Below are 18,643 nucleotides of genomic sequence, written 5' to 3' on the forward strand. Positions count from 1 at the left end.
ACACGGTTTGACCTGGGACAAAATACAAAAGATTTTTATTAACTACATGCCAAAAACTAGAGAAGTACGTAGAATTTTTAAAAAATATTGAGTTTTGCAAAAATGGTAAACATTTGAAAAAAGTCATTTCCTAAAATTTTTTGTGTAAAAATATGTTAATTGCAAAAAAAGGTATCGCAAAAATTCTACATATTTTTCTAGTTTTTGGCATGTAGCTAATGAAAATCTTTTGTATTTTGTCCCAGGTCAAACCGTGTAGGTATTGCAGCGACATATGAGTCAGTTGCCAATTCGTGTAGGCGCGCATGGTCGTTCATAGTTGCATAGGCTTTGGCGCATTATATGTGTGTGATTATAATGTGCTGAATGAAGCCAATGTAGGCTGCGTTTCGCTATTTACTCGCAGTATTGGCAGCACTGTAAATCCGTTCCAATATACGCGGCAGTAAGCTGTCAAAGCGTTTTCGTGTTCATGTGACGTCATAGATTTTGTCGACACTTCCTACTTTCATTACTGCGGCTCGCGAGGTGAGGCATTCGCAGTAAGAACATGGCGGCTATGGCCGCCTTTGGAAGAATTGGTCCTTGTGGACCTGGAAGGCAACAACGAGAAATATACAGTAATCGTTAGTCACGAACAGTGATCGGCAAAAATTCTGTTTTTAGTAATGATATCGGCAGTTATTTTTAATTAATCAAAAATAAAAAATTTGAATGTTTTTAATTTTAATTAACAAAAAATTGGTAATTAATAAAATACTAAGCTCTAAATTTAAAATAATTATTAATTGATTAAAAATATAATACTCTGTCTAAAAAATTAATAAATAATCAGAAATATATTGCTCATAATTTAAAAATTGGCCATTATATAAAATAAATTGTCAATTTTTTAAAAAATTATTTATTTAGAAAAAAATATTTATAATTTTTTAAAAAATTAGTAGTTTTTAAAAAGTAAATTATTTGAACAATTAGTAGATAATAATTATTAAAAAATATATTACTAATTTTTTTAGAAAATTAGCATTTATTAATTTTGTAAAGTATCCGTTTTTAGGAGTATATTAGTTGCAGTAGAAAAGAAACGATGACGTTAACTATACTAAATAATTTTTTCATAGTAAAAATTCGTTTGGGAAAATTTGCAATTACTAGATAAACTATAAACGTGCTTTGCACGCTCCCCCCCTCAACCCCTTCCCCCTCAATATAACAATTATAATTTAATTATAATAATAATTATAAACAAATAATTGTGAATTTTATGTGTTCATATACGTATTTTTCTTATTTATTCAGATATTTCTTGATATAAATAATTTTTAACGTTTCTAACTTGACGTTGGTTACCTAGAAAAACTTAATAACTGAATCAAAATGATCTCACTCTAGATAAAGCAACATATATAACTTTCGTTGATTAAACACATCTTTTCTTCAATCACACCAACTTTATCAAACATTTAAGTTTGAGAATTATTGTTTTTTTTTCACAAAATTATATTTTTTAATATAAATAAAGTTTAATTGTTTATTATCGACTTTCTTTGAATGTTTTTTCTGTTTTTTTATTGCTTCTTTTAAAAACCTTATATGTACAAAAAAGGATAAAATATAAAGTTTTAAAAATTCGCAAATATTTGAGTCCGCCATATTGGATTTATTTTTTGGAATATTTAAAATTTGTTACAATATGCAAAATCTACACCAACAATACCACATATATACAAAAAGGTCTAAAAAAATATTGATAATAAAGTACTTTTGAATCGGGGGATCACTTTTCGGGGGATCACATTGGATTTTTTTATAAGAAATTACATTAATAAGAGATTTTCAATTTTCCACCGAGATGACTGAGAAGTACAAGTAGCGCTAGTAATACGCTTATGCTAAGCTATGCATTTCGTGTGCGATGGCTCTAATGCTAGCCACACACACTTTTCATAAAACGTTAACACGTTAACAGGTTTTGACCAATCGCGTATATCCGTCCCCTTCGTCTTGCCCAGTATCTCTGATTGTAATATTGTCAGTTACCTCATGTTCATATACTTGTTTTTGCCAAGACAACTTGTTTCAGAGTCAAGGATAAAAAATTATTTTTATTTAATTGTTAATTTTCTAAAAAATTAAAAAATATTTTTTTTAATTACTAATTTTTTGGAAAATTAAAAAATATTTGTTTTTTATTATTATTTTTTAGAAAATTAGAAATTATTTTTATTCAATTATTTATTTTTGAAAAATTAGTTATAATTCTCGATTTAGTATTAAATTTTCTAAGAATTAAAAAATAATGTTAAACATTAATAATTTTTGTAGAAATAATCTTTTTTTGAAATTATTTATAAATTGTTAGGTAAATAAAAATAAGTTAAAAAATTTTTTTATTTTTTTGGCACTTAATATATTGTATTTTGGCTTATTAATGATTGCTTTGACATTTAAAAAATAAATAATAAAAATTTTTTTTTGCCGATCACTGGTCACGAAGATGCGGAAAAAGCCCGAAAAGGTTACTAAATTAATATAATAAATATAATAATAAATAATTTCTATATTTTCATAAATCTGAAAACTGATTCTTTTTTGTATATTTAGAATAGATGCTCCTATCGCCGTGTTACATCGTGTCTAAGATAGGTTATATTTCTTTCTTATACATAACAACAGTCGCAGTACTGCGGATATCGTTCCGTTATTGCAGCGTTATATGCGGTAAAAGCAACAGAAGTAATTACGGAACAATCTTGCAGCTGTGCTCAATGACGTCACATCGTCAGTACTTACAGTGAATACAGAAACGTAGCCGTAGCTGTGAATGACCATGCGCGCTTGCACGAATGGGCAACCCGACATGCAACCTGCATGTCGGTGCAACAACTGGAACACCGCGGAAGTATCTAGATGCGGTCAAGGCATCGCACCATTTTGTAAAATAAAAAATTTTTTACGCGCCATTATTTGTCAGATTGTCGCTTTTTCGCTTAAAACAACAACCAACTAACAACCAACAGTTTCTGTTGAAACAGTAAAATTTCTTTCCTTAATTTAAATTGATAATCGATTTAATTTTGATGCTAATAAGCATTCTATTTAAGTATTGAATATTATAATGATATTAAATATTAAAAATCACTCTGGATGACCATTTATGCAAATAAAAAAATTAAACACCCGTTTCCGCGTCAATGTGTGTGTGCTTAGTTATGCTTATATTCTACTTTCGATTAGGCTTCAACGTCCAATTATCGCGCTTTCGAGAAGGACTCGACACCTATAAATAATTGTTTTGCGCGCAACAGCTGTGATCACGTGTTTTATTTGTAATATAGCTCCTAGACGTGTTTGCGTTTGTTTCAGTGGCGATAAGTTCGTCACTTTCGGCGACAGAAAGAAGGTCGCCAGAAGATGTGACAATGGGATACATCATCGAATACCTCCTGAAAAAGCAACTCACTGTGGTGGAGCAGCATGAGTCCACTCGCACTTGGAGTGATAAAGTTCGCGAACAAAGATACCTTTCATAAACAGGTAATTTCAATACGTTATTTGCTTTTTATAAAATTCATTTCGAGCAGAAAAATTTTATTATTTTTTGTTGTGACAGAGTCTATGTTTTAACTAAGCATTTCTTACATAGTGGAATTTGATTTTGCGATAAATCTCTAGTTAGGTGGTGCTGAAATGCGTTACGCAGCGAATAATTGTTGCTCAATGTTAACAAAATTTTTTTTTACCTTATTATTAGCACAGTAAAATTAAAACTTCTGCGTTTCAGTCATTAGATTAAGAAATTTTTAGTTTAATGTCCAAATATCCATATCGTGATTTATAGCCGTATTCATAGTCCTTCCTTGAGTAAGGATTCCTTGTTCCTCATTCTACACTTCATAAATTTTAAGGTTCCTTGATCGATCAAGGAAGGTTAATGAAATGTAGAATAACTAATAAGAAACAAGGAATCCTTATTCCTCAAGGAAGGACTATGAATACGGCTATTAGATAATCTATACACAAAAATAATTTGTTACTATTATATAATGCAAGATAAATGTAATCAATATTAATGTCCGTGACGTATTCTGGACCTATAATAGTACCGATAAATAGTATGATGATAAATAGTGGAATAATAATAGGATTATTTGAAGCCCACGATGAACCAGATCACGCGTGCACTGTTTGTCTCATTTTACGAAACAATAGTCATTATTTAATCGTATGGTTTTCATTTATTATCAGTTCGCAGACACTTTTACTTTAGTAAAAGTAATCGCAGAAATTCGTAATCTGTCGTCGAGATAGGTATTAAGTAAATTGGTCCATGTTTATTATTACAGTCTCTTTTGTATAGCATTGTATATACATGCGTGATGCATACACGTAAGAGGTAATAAAAGATAAAATAAGAAACTAGAAAGCTTAATATTGATATATTAATTTTTGAAATCTGATAAAAATTTTCATCAGAATTAAATCACTTTATTACATCAGAATGAAAATCTCTTTTTGAAGTATATATTGTATATCTTAATATGTTAAATTAAAGATTTTTTTTAACTTGCGGTTCTTTACAAGAAATGATAAATTATTCGTAAATTATTAGCGCGATGTATTGTCATATCAAGATCGAAGTACAATATGCGAATAATCTGTGTAGCCAGCGTTAAAACTTTGGCACAAAAAGTATCTTCTTTTTTCTCCCCTTTCTCCCTCTTCCCTTCTCTCTCTCTCTCTCTCTCTCTCTCTCTCTCTCTTCTTAGATTTTGGAAAATACACGCAGAAACAGTGCGTCAAAAACAAATAATATCGCTTTTAAAATTGTACCAGTGACGTTACACAGTTTTGCTGACAATTTTCTGCTGAAGATAGTTTTTCATGATTTCTATTGAATTAAAGTATTCTTTTTTGTGTTTTCCAGGTGTCTTTCAGTTATTCCAAGGGACCTCTAGACGAATGGAATATTCTGAAGATTGATAAAAAGGACAATCCAAAAGAGGTAATACTGTTTTGAATTTTATTTTACTTCTATGCACTTCAAATATCTTTTTCACAACACCTTCATAGTCGGAGAGCTGACGACACTTTTGGCCAAGTGATTTTGTAAACTACGATTTTCCGTTTTAACCTGCGTGGACGACTCTCCTTCGATAATCCGAACATCTGGCTGGCCGTACTTGGAGGGTTTAGAAGTACGCAGGTGAGAAAAAAAAACGGATTTTCAAGTCATAGTATAAGTCTTAATTTTTATCGGATATTGATAATTGATCACTCAGGAACATGCAAATAAATTGCCAGTTTGATTGCTCGGGGGAATTAGTCGCCAGACTTAATTATAAATAATTAAAAATAATTATTTTTAAGTCATACTATAAAAGCTGGGGGTTTTTTTTACTAACAAGTATAGTGCTAACACATACCACCCAAAAAAAGCCATGTGAAAATTTTGGTGGCAACATCTCTAAAAAAATTATTGAAAATGCACAAAGCCGGCGCGCGGCGGAGGAGTCTGACGATGGCCTCAATTGTTTTTAGCGTCCATGAGTTTTTAAAAACGTGTATTTTAACTATTATGAAAAGATTGATAAACAATAAATAGTGTGTGAAAATAAAAAAATGGCTTTGCTGGCGCAGCGTTGCGTTATTTGTGAAAATAGTGGTGGTGGTCCAATTGTCTTCTTTTCTGCTGCAGGAAGAACCACATCTCGATATTTTAGCCTATGTGTAATTCTTGACTTCAAAACAATTCGACACTTTAACAATGTTTCTTCAGAAAAGAAGACAATTGGACCACCACCATTATTTTCACAAATAACGCAACGCTGCGCCACCAAAGCCATTTTTTTATTTTCACACACTATTTATTGTTTATCAATCTTTTCATAATAGTTAAAATACACGTTTTTAAAAACTCATGGACGCTAAAAACAATTGAGGCCATCGTCAGACCCCTCCGTCGCGTGCTGGCTTTGTGCATTTTCAATAATTTTTTTAGAGATGTTGCCACCAAAATTTTCACATGGCTTTTTTTGGGTGGTATGTGTTAGCACTATACATGTTAGTAAAAAAACCCCAGCTTTTATAGTATGACTTGAAAATAATTATTTTTAATTATTTATAATTAAGTCTGGCGACTAATTCCCCCGAGCAATCGAACTGGCAATTTATTTGCATGTTCCTGAGTGATCAATTATCAATATCCGATAAAAATTAAGACTTATACTATGACTTGAAAATCCGTTTTTTTTCTCACCTGCGTACTTCTAAACCCCCCAGGTATGGCCAGCCAGGTGTTCGGATTATCGAAGGAGAGTCGTCCACGCAGGTTAAAAAACGGAAAATCGTAGTTTACAAAATTACTTGGCCAAAAGTGTCGTCAACTCTTGGACTATCACGGATAGTTCGACTTTCCATGCCTGTAGAGAGGGGCGAAAGTGACCAATTTCACGCCACGGCTGCATAGCGGGCAGAAAGTAATCACTTTCCTCCCTAGGGAAGAAAATTGATACTTTCCACCCGGCATAGCGGGCGGAAGATCAATTTTCTTCCCTAGGGAGGAAAGTAAGCCCTGGCGTGAAATTGGCCACTCTCGCCCCTCTGTAGGCATGGAAGTCGAACTTTCCGTAAAAGTGTTGTGAAAAATATCGTGTGCACCTCGGGTCGAAAGCTTTTTCAGACTCGTGTGATTTGAAAAACCCTGCTTTCTCCCCTTGGTGCACAATATACTATTGAAATACGTGAAATCATATTTTGTAGACATAGAGGATACTGGGGCAAGATGGCACACTTTTTGCATTTTATTTTATTGTACTTTTCTAAAGTATACAAACTAAAGTATAATAATGGCAATAATGATGACAGTCTCGCGATGTCATGCGTTGTTTATATAAGAAAACTTATATAAGGAACTTATAGGGGTGGATTCCATTGTGGGATGTGTCAGGTTCTCGATTCTAAAGTTTTGGATTGGTCGGATTTTTCCTACACATATGATGTAGATTATAGTTTTGTGATTATTCATTGGTGAGCTCGACGTGGAAATAGCACCGCCTATCGTATTATTTTGGTTTTCCGCTTATCTATTAAGGCAAGTTAAACGTAAAATCGTCGTCGTTTTTGACGCAGATTCCGATTTTACGGTTGTCCATAGCGAGTTTGACGTTGAGTCTTTACCATCCTGTTTTTGAAAGAGCGAGCTATTGTTCCTTCCAGTGACTTATCGCGTTTATTTTTATTAGCTGTTAATAAACGTGGATTTTCAGCTCGAGTCGGAATCCCACGTTTCCAAGATAACAGAGGTGTCTACACGATTCGGAACAAATAGAAATTTTCCGTTCCTCTGTGTTTATTAGCAGATATTACAGAAATTTTGACCTTACACCACGCGTCATGGACTCCGTTTTATTAATGGGACAATATTATCCAGATAATATTTCTGTTGCCCATCTGGACCGATTTATTATCAAGGATTTTCTTTGGCGTACAGCGGTGCCGAACTTATTGTGTCGCAGATCTGACAAATAGATGAACTTTGTCCTGTTTAATTTGTCTATTTGAATTTTGCTATCTGGAAAGTTTCTCATGATCTCTCACGATTTTTCACATTTATATGAAATAAACATCCGAAAAACCAGACATGCCAGTGTCATAGTACGATGGATAATCGTTGGTCCACGGTTTATTTTTGTTTCTTATCTGAAAGATAATTTTGTTAGGTTTCCGCGAAAAAAGAAATCATAGAGTTCACAGAACGTAACAATAGAATAGAGATTTACTAATAGAAATTAATATGCTTAATATGAATATTATACGAGTAATTAATAGATATTAATTTAAATAAATGGCGAAGGAATAGACTCAGTTCAAACATATTATTGCACTTGTAAAAATGGAGCTTGCACTGTTGGGTGCTGTATATAACTCCTGGCGCATGCAAGCTGGGTGCTAAAATTATTTTTTTGGGAACACACTTATTAAAACCTACACACTGATGTACATATCATAGGTGGACGCCACATGGTTCAAATCTGGACACAGTTTTTACATAATTCATAGCATGTCAAGTACAAAAGTTTCTATATTTATTAATCGAATATTGTATATATTAATTGAAACTTAAAATATTGTAGTTAAGTTAATAACAAGTTTTGTATTCTCGTTAACATATATCTACATTTCTTTTTGTTTCAGATTTAAATCTATCCATTGTCATCTGTTTCTACAGGTTCCTTATTACTCGCACAGATGATGAAGATTGCACGACGAATGTGTAACTGAAGACAGTTGGAGAACACTGACCTCTTGTTGTTAGGGAAAATAGAGAAGAAAATGTAAGGTCTTATAAAGAGAACGAAGCAAAATTTATTCCCAATTGCGGAGAAAACCGAAGATCAACGTACGGTAAGAAGCATAATTGCGTTAATAACAAGATATTGTGAAAAAATTATTTATTTTTACACATAATAAGGTGTAAAAATAAAGGAAATTAGTAGCGAATTCCGTTGGCTACATTATTGCGCATTTAGGCAAAGAATTCATTACATGTCATTATATTGACACATGTAATGCGTACACGAATTGCAAGGCGTTTATCAAAAGAACGTACAAGGGTGAAATGAATTACATTTAATCCTAACTCGCCACATTCCGGTCCTGTGGACCTCTAAACGTTTTTTCGATTTCCTAGTTTTCACATTTTTTTTTAACAGGTTTAGTTTAAACTTAAATTATTTTCTGGATCAAATATTATCATAAACATTTTATTTAGAATCTATATTTCTAATTCTTACTTTAAAAGCTTAAAAATATTAATTATAATGAAAATGACAATGCGATAAAGTCGGGCGGTCTCACGGACCGAAGTGTGGCGAATTAAAAGCTTGAAAATAAGTGTGGCTAACTAGGGTTAAAACGTTTTGCTTGATCATAAAATTCCACGTGATGACTCATTGAAATCTACACGGAACGTTTTGTTTTTGTCTAAATATCTATACTATAAAACATTATGTATGGTCACAGAATACTGAAACAATTTCTTGATGTTATAAGTAATTTTCTGTCAAATGTTTCGTGAGATTATTCAATCTTGCGTGAAAGATCGACAAACAGCTGGTACAGCCTTAAAATAATTAAAATAATACACATAACAAGCATTTTCCCGGTTGGTTCCTGTCTTCTGTAAAGCTGGATATACACTTAACGAACGAACAGCGAACGCGAACGTTCGGACATTCGCGTTTGTGTTCCTAGGTTGTTTGTTCTTTTTTTCGGTTGCATCAGAATTCGACCAGATTTGGTGTTTTCTGCATGTAACAATTGGATATTTTTGATTATATCTGTTGAATAATGACAACGAACGTTTGCGTTCGCTGTTCGTTCGGTGTTCGTTCGCTAAGTGTATACCCAGTTTAACAAAGGCATACGCCAGTGATAAGTGGTAAAAGGAATGTAGACACTAAATTTAAAAAAATACTTTTTAGTTTCAAATTAAAGATCAGTCCTACATTCAGCTCAAAATGGGTGAAGTTCTTTGGAGTGTCACGTCTTTTTTTTTCGCGCGCGAGGCGCAAGACAGATCAAAAGGGAGAACGGGGATATTTTTAAGGATAACGGGTCTCTCGAGCTGATTCCTCGTACTATTCGACATTCGACAGCCGCTAAAGGAATGATTGGGCGCTAGACTCGTGATACTCGTGTCCACTAATTTCCAAAATTCGCGAAATCTAGACCGAAAGCAAAACCGCGATAGTCGATTTAGTCGGTCGTGCGAGGGACCGGCCAGCTCGACCTAACGATAGACGGGCAGGGCAAGAATTCTGCGAGATGACGATCAAGTAACACAAATGGTCTGAATTTCATTAACAATCAGTGACAAGTTTTATTGGAAACATGAAATAGAAATAAACAGGACATAGAAAAAAAACGTGCAATAGAAGTAAACATGAGTCGATTGTCAAATTTTGTTACCGGCGGGTTGCCGGACTTTTGCTGCCGACGATTGTTGGATTTTAGTAACTGACTCGTTTATTCAATTAAATCGGGAGGTGAAGGTTTAGCATCTTCGTCCATAAGGGTTACGTGGTTCTGCATTCAATCTTCCCATTTTTTTATCAAGAGCTTTGTCAGCTCAATGATCCTACGGGATCATCTTGTTTTTGAGCCTATGGGCTGGATATTGGTGGATTAATCGCGTCAGGTGAGTCTAAGATGACTCACCTCGTAGTATCCTTCTGTACCCCGTAAAGGGCAGTGTTCACGAGACAATCCGTGTTCCTTGATTGTCTCGCGAAACGTGCGTGTAGATTGCTGGATCGTAGTGGGTTAGGCAGAAGAAAATTAATTTTCCCGGCAATGTCTTTTATATTTTACGGGGTACAAAAGGAGACTACGAATATAATTTTGACGAAAGGAAAGTTTCAAAATGGCGCAATTGGTATGCAATAAAAGCGACTGCAATATAACAATAAAAGGTTAAAGGGTAGTGAAGCGATGCGTGCCGACCTCAAACGAATAACGTAGTACGCAATATTTTTTTAATAGTAATTTTACAGTTTAAATGTTTTATTGCGCCGAGCTTTCATAAAGCTTTAGTATCACAGCACGAGCGTAGCGAGCGAATTGTGTACCGCTTTCACTTTCAGTAGTTTAGACGACATCTGCTTTAAAACTCATTCTATCAGTCCTGCGAAATCGCACAGACAATCTATCAAGAATTTCATTATTTTCAAGGTTGATCCATGACTGTTCTCGACTATCGCCAAACTCAGACTGTCCCGATCCTGTCCGCGAGATCGTCGATCGGGTCGGAAGGAGTCGAGAGAGGGAGAGCGCGAGGTGTTTCTTGTCGACAAATTATTAGTTCTCGTTCATAATGAGTTACCGACACCGACGGTCCAGCACTCGACTCGTCTTGATCTCCTTGGGTCGCCCTAGCTTCTGAGGTTGCGGACAATTCTTCTCTCCATCTGTCCTCTGGATCCGCCTCAGCTAATTGATGAATTAACTTAGTTTTGCTTCCGGTCGAACAGAGACCTCTTTCTCACAGGTTCTCCTTGAGTTGGTTCACCGTAATAAACTTTTTCGCACTTATCTCGGCGCACAGTTTGATTATTTGTTACCGTCGAACTTTGTTGTCAACGGGTTGTCGGACTTTGTTACCGGCGGGTTGCCGGACTTTTGCTGCCGATGGTTGTTGGCATAGATTTCGTCACCGGCGGGTTGCCGGACTTTTACTGCCAACGATTCTCGAACTTTGTTGTCAACGAGTTGTCGGTCTTTGTTACCGGCGGGTTATCGGATTTTTGCTGCCGACGGTTGTTGGCATAGGTTTCGTTACCGGCGGGCAGCCGGTGTGTGTGTGTGTGTGTGTGTGTGTGTGTGTGTGTGTGTGTGTGTGTGTGTGTGTGTGAGAGGAGGAATGTGAAATATCAGAAGAAGATGGAAGATGAAGGAAGGAGAGGCCAGAGTAGAAAATAAGAAGAGCAACCGCACAATTTTTTTAAATAAAATAAAAAAATTTTTTTTATTTAATATGATTTCTCTAGTCATTCTGCATTTAAAAGTATTAAGCTAAGGTTATAAAAAAAATAATAGTGTTTTCGAGATATTTTATATATTATATATTCTGATATATTTTAACATAAAACGTAAAAAATCTCGAAAACTATTCATTTTTTAATAAGTGCATCTTAATATACTTTTATTATTATCTTAATACATTTTAAATACAGAATAATCAGATAAATTGATGTGAAGAAAAGCAGGGGTGCAGTATGGTCTAGGTCGTAAAGTTCTAGACTCATAACATATAAGTTAATTTTTTAAAACTAAGTTTAGATTAAAGTTAATGGATTATAAAATTAATTTTGTTACGTTAAAAGTTGCATGAACAAAAAAACTAACTCAGTTAAAAGTTGCGTTAAGATTAAATTAACTTAAGTTAAATTAAAAGTTAATTTTTAAAAGCATTATTTATATTAAATAAAAATGTCGTAATTTTTTAAAATTTAATTACTCTAAATAACACAACAATTACAATATGGATCATGAAATAAATTTAATATTTTATTGCCGTACTTTTGCTGTCGACGATTGTCGGACTTCTTGTTGCCGACGATTGTCGAACTTTGTTACCGGCGGGTTGCCGGACTTTTACTGCCAACGATTTTTTAACTTTATTGTCAACGGGTTGTCGGTCTTTGTTACCGGTGGGTTACCGGATTTTTGCTGCCGATGGTTGTTGGCATAGATTTCGTCACCGGCGGGTTGCCGGACTTTTACTGCCAATGATTTTCGAACTTTGTTGTCAACGGGTTGTCGGTCTTTGTTACCGGCGGGTTACCGGATTTTTGCAGCCGACGGTTGTTGGTATAGGTTTTGTTACCGGCGGGTTGCCAAACTTTTGCTGCCGACGATTTTTGAACTTTGTTGTCAATGGGTTGTCGGACTTTGTTACCGGCGGGTTGCCGGACTGTTGCTGCCGACAGTTGTCAGACTTCGTTTCCGGCGGGTTGCCGTACTTTTACAGCCGACGATTGTCGGATTTTAGTAACCGACTCGTTTATTCAATTAAATGGGCAGATGAGGGTTTAGCAGTTTCGTCCATAAGGGATACGCGGATCTGCATCCAATCTTCCCGTTTTTCTGTCAAGAGCTTTGTCAGCTCAATCTTCGTTTTTTATAAATTTAATTTATAAATTTGATTTTTTATAAATTTGATGACCCTACGGGATTATCTTGTTTTTGAGCCTATGGGCTGGATATTGGCGGATTAATCGCGACAGGTGAGTTTAAGATGACTTATCTATGACTATCGTATATAATCCTTGAGAAAAATAGTGGTACTTTATGTGTGTATGTTTCCCTCTCATTAATTTCCTTCTGCTTAAGGGCACAGACAAACGAGATTTTTGTGGACACTTTGTGGCCGGACAGAAAAGCCTGTAGGCGTCTATAACGCTTCTTTGTGTTCCTATAGGTGTAGGGAAAAACGTCCCCTTCGGAGAAGCACACACAGCTAGTCGGATCAAATAGATCGCCTGGGAACTGTCTTTAAATCAACAATTATGTGAGCGTATGTCATTTCTCGTGATTGCACTCGCATTAAAATTAGCGTGATTTTATCTAGTTTAGCTAGTTTGACCTAGTCTCAATTGAGAAAAAACCGCAACTCCTCACCCTGTCCAATTGCTCCCTGGAGAAGCTCTTCGAATTAAATAGCAGATCGCCGGCGCTGCGCCGCTTCGCGGCCAGGGCACTCGCACTCGCACTAACACTACCACCACCACTGACATCACCGGAACACGCTAACAGGCTCAGTTTCGTCCTCGAGTCGGCGGCCATCAGGGTGGACTCGAAGCTGCCGCGCCAAGAGAACCTCTCCTAGTCACTGGCTTCTCGTTTCTCTCCTTCCTGACCGGCGGTGACCGCCGGGTGGCTGTTGATCAGCAACAGGGGGTCGTGAGACTTCGACCTCGGTAGCTGCAAATGCGCTGACGAGGGCGCATTGGTGGAGTCGGATGTCGAGTCATCGTCTTCGGTGGTGGACGCCGAAGAGGGAGTCCGATGATGCTGAGAATACCGTCGCCAAGTGGTGGAGTGTTGATGTTTGTTACCGGCGGGTTACCGGATTTTTGCTGCCGACGGTTGTTGGCATAGGTTTCGTTACCGGCGGGTTGCCGGACTTTTGCTGCCGATGGTTGTTGGCATAGATTTCGTCACCGGCGGGTTGCCGAACTTTTACCGCCAACGATTTTCGAACTTTGTTGTTCACGGGTTGTCGGTTTTTGTTACCGGCGGGGGTTACCGGATTTTTACTTCCGACGGTTGTTGGCATAGGTTTCGTTACCGGCGGGTTGCCGGACTTTTGCTGCCGACGATTTTCGAACTTTGTTGTCAATGGGTTGTCGGACTTTGTTACCGGCGGGTTGCCGGACTGTTGCTGCCGACAGTTGTTAGATTTCGTTTCCGGCGGGTTCCTGTACTTTTACAGCCGACGATTGTCGGATTTTAGTAACCGACTCGTTTATTCAATTAAATGGGCAGATGAGGGTTTAGCAGCTTCGTCCATAAGGGATACGCGGATCTGCATCCAATCTTCCCGTTTTTCTATCAAGAGCTTTGTCAGCTCAATCTTCGTTTTTTATAAATTTTAATTTATAAATTTGATTTTTTGTAAATTTGATGACCCTACGAGATTATCTTGTTTTTGAGCCTATGGGCTGGATATTGGCGGATTAATCGCGACTTCCTCCTTCCCGTCATCCCTGTGTATATCTTTATATGGACAAAATCTAAACTATTAAGCATAAATGAATCATGCAATAAACTTATTCCTTTAAAATTCATGAACTACATATATATATCCAATAAATAACGCTTAAGCTCTCCAGATATAAAATCAATTTAATAAAATAAAATCAAATAAGAGTAAACGTCGGTGGTGACCGGCTACCTGAGTCAGATGTAATAAGAATGCCCATTTGACAAAACTATTGTTATCTACACTTTTAATTTATTTTATTTTATTTTATTTATGCGACACTGAAGAGGGTCTATCAAAGACCGAAACGTTTGTCATTTGTAAATACTGTTAAAAAAGCTCACTAAACTGGACGCTTTACGACAAATTGTTTTTCTTTATAGTGGTAAAAGCAAATGTCATCGTAAAATTATTACTATTCACCGAATACGCTATACAGCACTGCTCGCCAGTACGTTTTTCTTTAAAAAACTTATAATTTACATTACAGACTCTTGAAATTTCAAACATATTTCAAAATTTCGAATATTTCAACAAAAATTATTATTTACAAGAAGCTTTGAAACATATAAAACTCGAATCTGAAATACACATTATCTAATTTTTGATATAGATTTATCAGTTGTAAGCGGATCGAAACCAATGGTTAGTCAACCGTGACAATTCTCTCTCATATCCATCGCCTACCGTGAATTTCTATAGCAGCGCGCGCGCGTTCTAGTTAGTATATGTTTCAGTGAATTTGAACGCAGTTGATTTCCCTTTTCGACACCGTTTTTTGTCATCTGACAATAGAGTACTCTGCAGCCGAAAGAAATCCGTGTTGTAAAGGGGTTTATATGGATCTCGTAATCGGTTTATTGATACGACGCCGTATCGCTGACAGATTTACTGCCATAAAAGCTCTTTATTGCCTTTGAAACTAAATTGACCTGTTGCATTCAAATAACTAAACCCGGATAAAGTTACTATGACGTTGGCGGTTGTAAAAGAAAAAGATTTTCAAGTCATAATGCGTGACGCTTCACAGTAACGAAGATTGTTTAATGACCGGGCGTAATTAGGAGTATTTGTGATAAGTTGCCAAATGCCGTCGTACCGCTTCGTCGGACGCACGGACGGAGTTTGGTTTAGAAGCCAAAGAGCAATAGAATGTCGCGCCAGACTTACGAGACGAGAGCGAGAAGCTAATGAACCGGTGGCGGGACCAATCGTCGCTGGTCGTCCAGCACTCGGACGCTATTAAATGAGACGAGCGATTAAAAAGATTTAACGATCGTCGGAGCGCGATGCTGGAACAGATGTTGTGCCAACCTCGGTTGATTTTAAGTGGCGCTTAGTTTCTTCACACGCATATATCACCGACGCTGATACAACTCGTTTTTTTTTATACGTGAGGTATTTTTTCTCTTAAAGTTTCCAGTTCTATTGTTGTGAGCCGTAGCTCACGTTCCGCAGCTTTTCTTTCTTGTTTGCAACTTATTAGCTTTCGCTCACTTTCACTCAGTTTCTTCTTGAGTTGTATCGTAAAGTTTCTAGCACTCATCTCGGCACTCGGCACGAGCTTCCAAGTATAAAACCACGGTACGGTCTCGCTTCGCGTATACTTGGATACTCCGGTTGTGTTTATTGTCTCGGCACGTTGTGAATAGGGCACCGTGCAAGGTCGACTGCTCCGAGGGATTCCGCCTGTAGTTCAATTGATGAATTAACTTAATTTTGCTTCCGGTCGAACAGAGACCTCTTTCTCGCAGGTTCTCCTTGAGTTGGTTCACCGTAAACTTTTTCGCACTTATCTCGGCACACAGTTTGATTATTTGTTACCGTCGAACTTTGTTGTCAACGGGTTGTCGGACTTTGTTACCGGCGGGTTGCCGGACTTTTGCTGCCAACGGTTGTTGGCATAGGTTTCGTTACCGGTGGGTTGCCGGACTGTTGCTGCTGACAGTTGTCAGATTTCGTTTCTGGCGGGTTGCCGTACTTTTGCTGTGGATAATTGTCGGACTTTTAAAATTTGCTTCGGAAATTATTGCCTCAGCGGTGAATAAATTAGAAAATTCGGTGGGATATCGTATTCTAAATAAACTTAGTAGCATCATTAAGGTCCAGAAGGATAAGAATTTCTATTTTTCTAACAACGGTGTGATATACAAATTTTGTTGTAAGAATTGTGATGCCTCTTATGTCGGTCAGATTAAGAGGCAATTGCATACTAGATTAAAAGAACATAAAAACAATATTAGATTGAATGAGTCCAAACATTCGGTTGTCTCAGAACATATTGCTAAATTCAATCATTCATTCGATTGGGATAATAAACGCATCTTAGCAATTGAGCATAATTACAAAAAAAGATTGACCGCGGAAATGATTTATATTAAAAAGCAGCAAAATGGTATAAATTCGTATCGTTGCGAACGGTACAACTGCTTAGCATTTAAATCTACCGCACGTTACGGCTGCTTGCAAAGCGCTTTTCTACAGCTTTGTCAGCTCAATTTTCGTTTTTTATAAATTTGATTTTTTATAAATTTGATGACCCTACGGGATTATCTTGTTTTTGAGCCTATGGGCTGGATATTGGCGGATTAATCGCCAAAAGACTAAGAACTGCTCTTTTGAATGATAGCCATCTAGTCATCTGACTAGTGAGACCAATAACTTAGCAGGTATACGCAAATTCCAAAAAGTGTCCCTGTACACAAAATTTCAACTCATGCTACGTTTTTATAAAAAAATTATTTTTTATCATTAAAAATATAACGTATATAGAAGATAGCTTCGAAGCTTTGAAGTTGTCAAAGTAACAGCCATACTTTTTATAAATACCTGTATCTGTAACAGTCTTTGCAGAGTGAGAATGTTTCCCAATAACCAGCACAAACACGTCCGAACCGTTGAATAGAGCCCGCCAACTCTTATAATTTTAATTGTAGTATTCTTTTTGGCATGGGTTGTTGGCATAGGTTTCGTTACCGGCGGGTTGTCAAACTTTTGCTGCCAACGATCTTTGAACTTTGTTGTCAACGGGTTGTGGACTTTGTTACCGGCGGGTCGCCGGACTGTTGCTGCCGACGGTTGTTAGATTTCGTTTCTGGCGGGTTGCCGTACTTTTGCTGCCGACAATTGTCGAACTTTGTTACCGGCGGGTTGCCGTACTTTTGCTGTACGATTGTCGGACTTTTTGCTGCCGACGATTGTCGAACTTTGTTACCGGCGAGTTGCCGGATTTTTGCTGCCGACGGTTGTTGGCATAGGTTTCGTTACCGACGGGTTGCCGGACTGTTGCTGCTGACAGTTGTCAGATTTCGTTTTTGGCGAATTGCTGTACTTTTGCTGTCGACGATTGTCGAACTTCTTGCTGCCGACGATTGTTGAACTTTGTTACCGGCGGGTTGCCGGACTTTTGCTGCCGACGATTATCGGACTTTTTGCTGCCAACGATTTCCGAACTTTGTTACCGGCGGGTTGCCGGACTTTTGCTGCCGACGATTGTCGGACTTTTTGCTGCCAACGATTGTCGAACTTTGTTACCGGCGGGTTGCCGGACTTTTGCTGCCGACGATTGTCGGATTTTAGTAATCGACTCGTTTATTCAATTAAATTGGCAGATGAGGGTTTAGCAGCTTCGTCCATAAGGGTTACGTGGATCTGCATCCAATCTTCTCGTTTTTCTATGGTTAAGACAAGAAAAATAAAATTGTAACTTTCATAAATTTATATATATTTATAAGTAATGAAATGTTTATACATTAAATTAGATGTTATTTTTTCTGGGGGGAGGGGGGCGCCGATACAGCTCCTTGCCAAGGGCGTAAGGCATTTTAGATATGTCTCTGTTTCTATCAAGAGCTTTGTCAGCTCAATGACCCTATGGGATCATCTTGTTTTTGAGCCTATGGGCTAAAAGTTATACGCCAAAAAGTGAATGCGCTTCTACACGAAGATCACTATATCATTGAGATCGTGAAATCCTACCAGCGTTTATTGTATAAATTCTGTATTGAAAAGTTAAAAAGTTTCAAATACTACAAATTCTTGTAAGTTTCAATTGCGATTACTTTTTACTGGACAATAATGTATAATACCAGAAAATATACATACCCACATGTTTCATTAAAAAATGGTAAATGATATAGTTCTCCATAGTTTTGAAATTTGGGTAGTCCAATTATCTAGGACGTGCACCCTTTTTGGGGGTGAGTGCACGTGCAGGCGCGTGGGACGTTGGGAATGTTTGTTACGGAAATTATGGGCACACGAGGCAAATTTTGATCTGTTGAATAGGTCCGACATCCCCCGTTAAAAGGTTAAAATTGATTACAGTTGTCCACGCCGAGGCGAATCAAAGAGAAGCTTGAGGTCATACACACG

At 36.9% G+C, this 18,643-nt stretch overlaps 1 long non-coding RNA gene across 1 annotated transcript in view; it reads left to right on the plus strand.

The window, feature by feature from the left end:
• LOC139778301 (uncharacterized) overlaps nucleotides 1-18,643 on the plus strand; it is a 43,404-nt gene that overhangs the window by 2,554 nt on the left and 22,207 nt on the right. Inside the window, exons 3-5 of the long non-coding RNA XR_011719540.1 lie at nucleotides 3,370-3,540; nucleotides 4,931-5,008; nucleotides 8,200-8,409. This is a non-coding gene — a long non-coding RNA (uncharacterized lncRNA). The remainder of the gene's footprint in view (nucleotides 1-3,369; nucleotides 3,541-4,930; nucleotides 5,009-8,199; nucleotides 8,410-18,643) is intronic.

This window comes from Temnothorax nylanderi, unplaced genomic scaffold (assembly GCF_030848795.1).
Source record: "Temnothorax nylanderi isolate EJ_2023f unplaced genomic scaffold, tnyl_v1.0 TNYL_tig0178_pilon, whole genome shotgun sequence".
Taxonomy (NCBI): domain Eukaryota; kingdom Metazoa; phylum Arthropoda; class Insecta; order Hymenoptera; family Formicidae; genus Temnothorax; species Temnothorax nylanderi.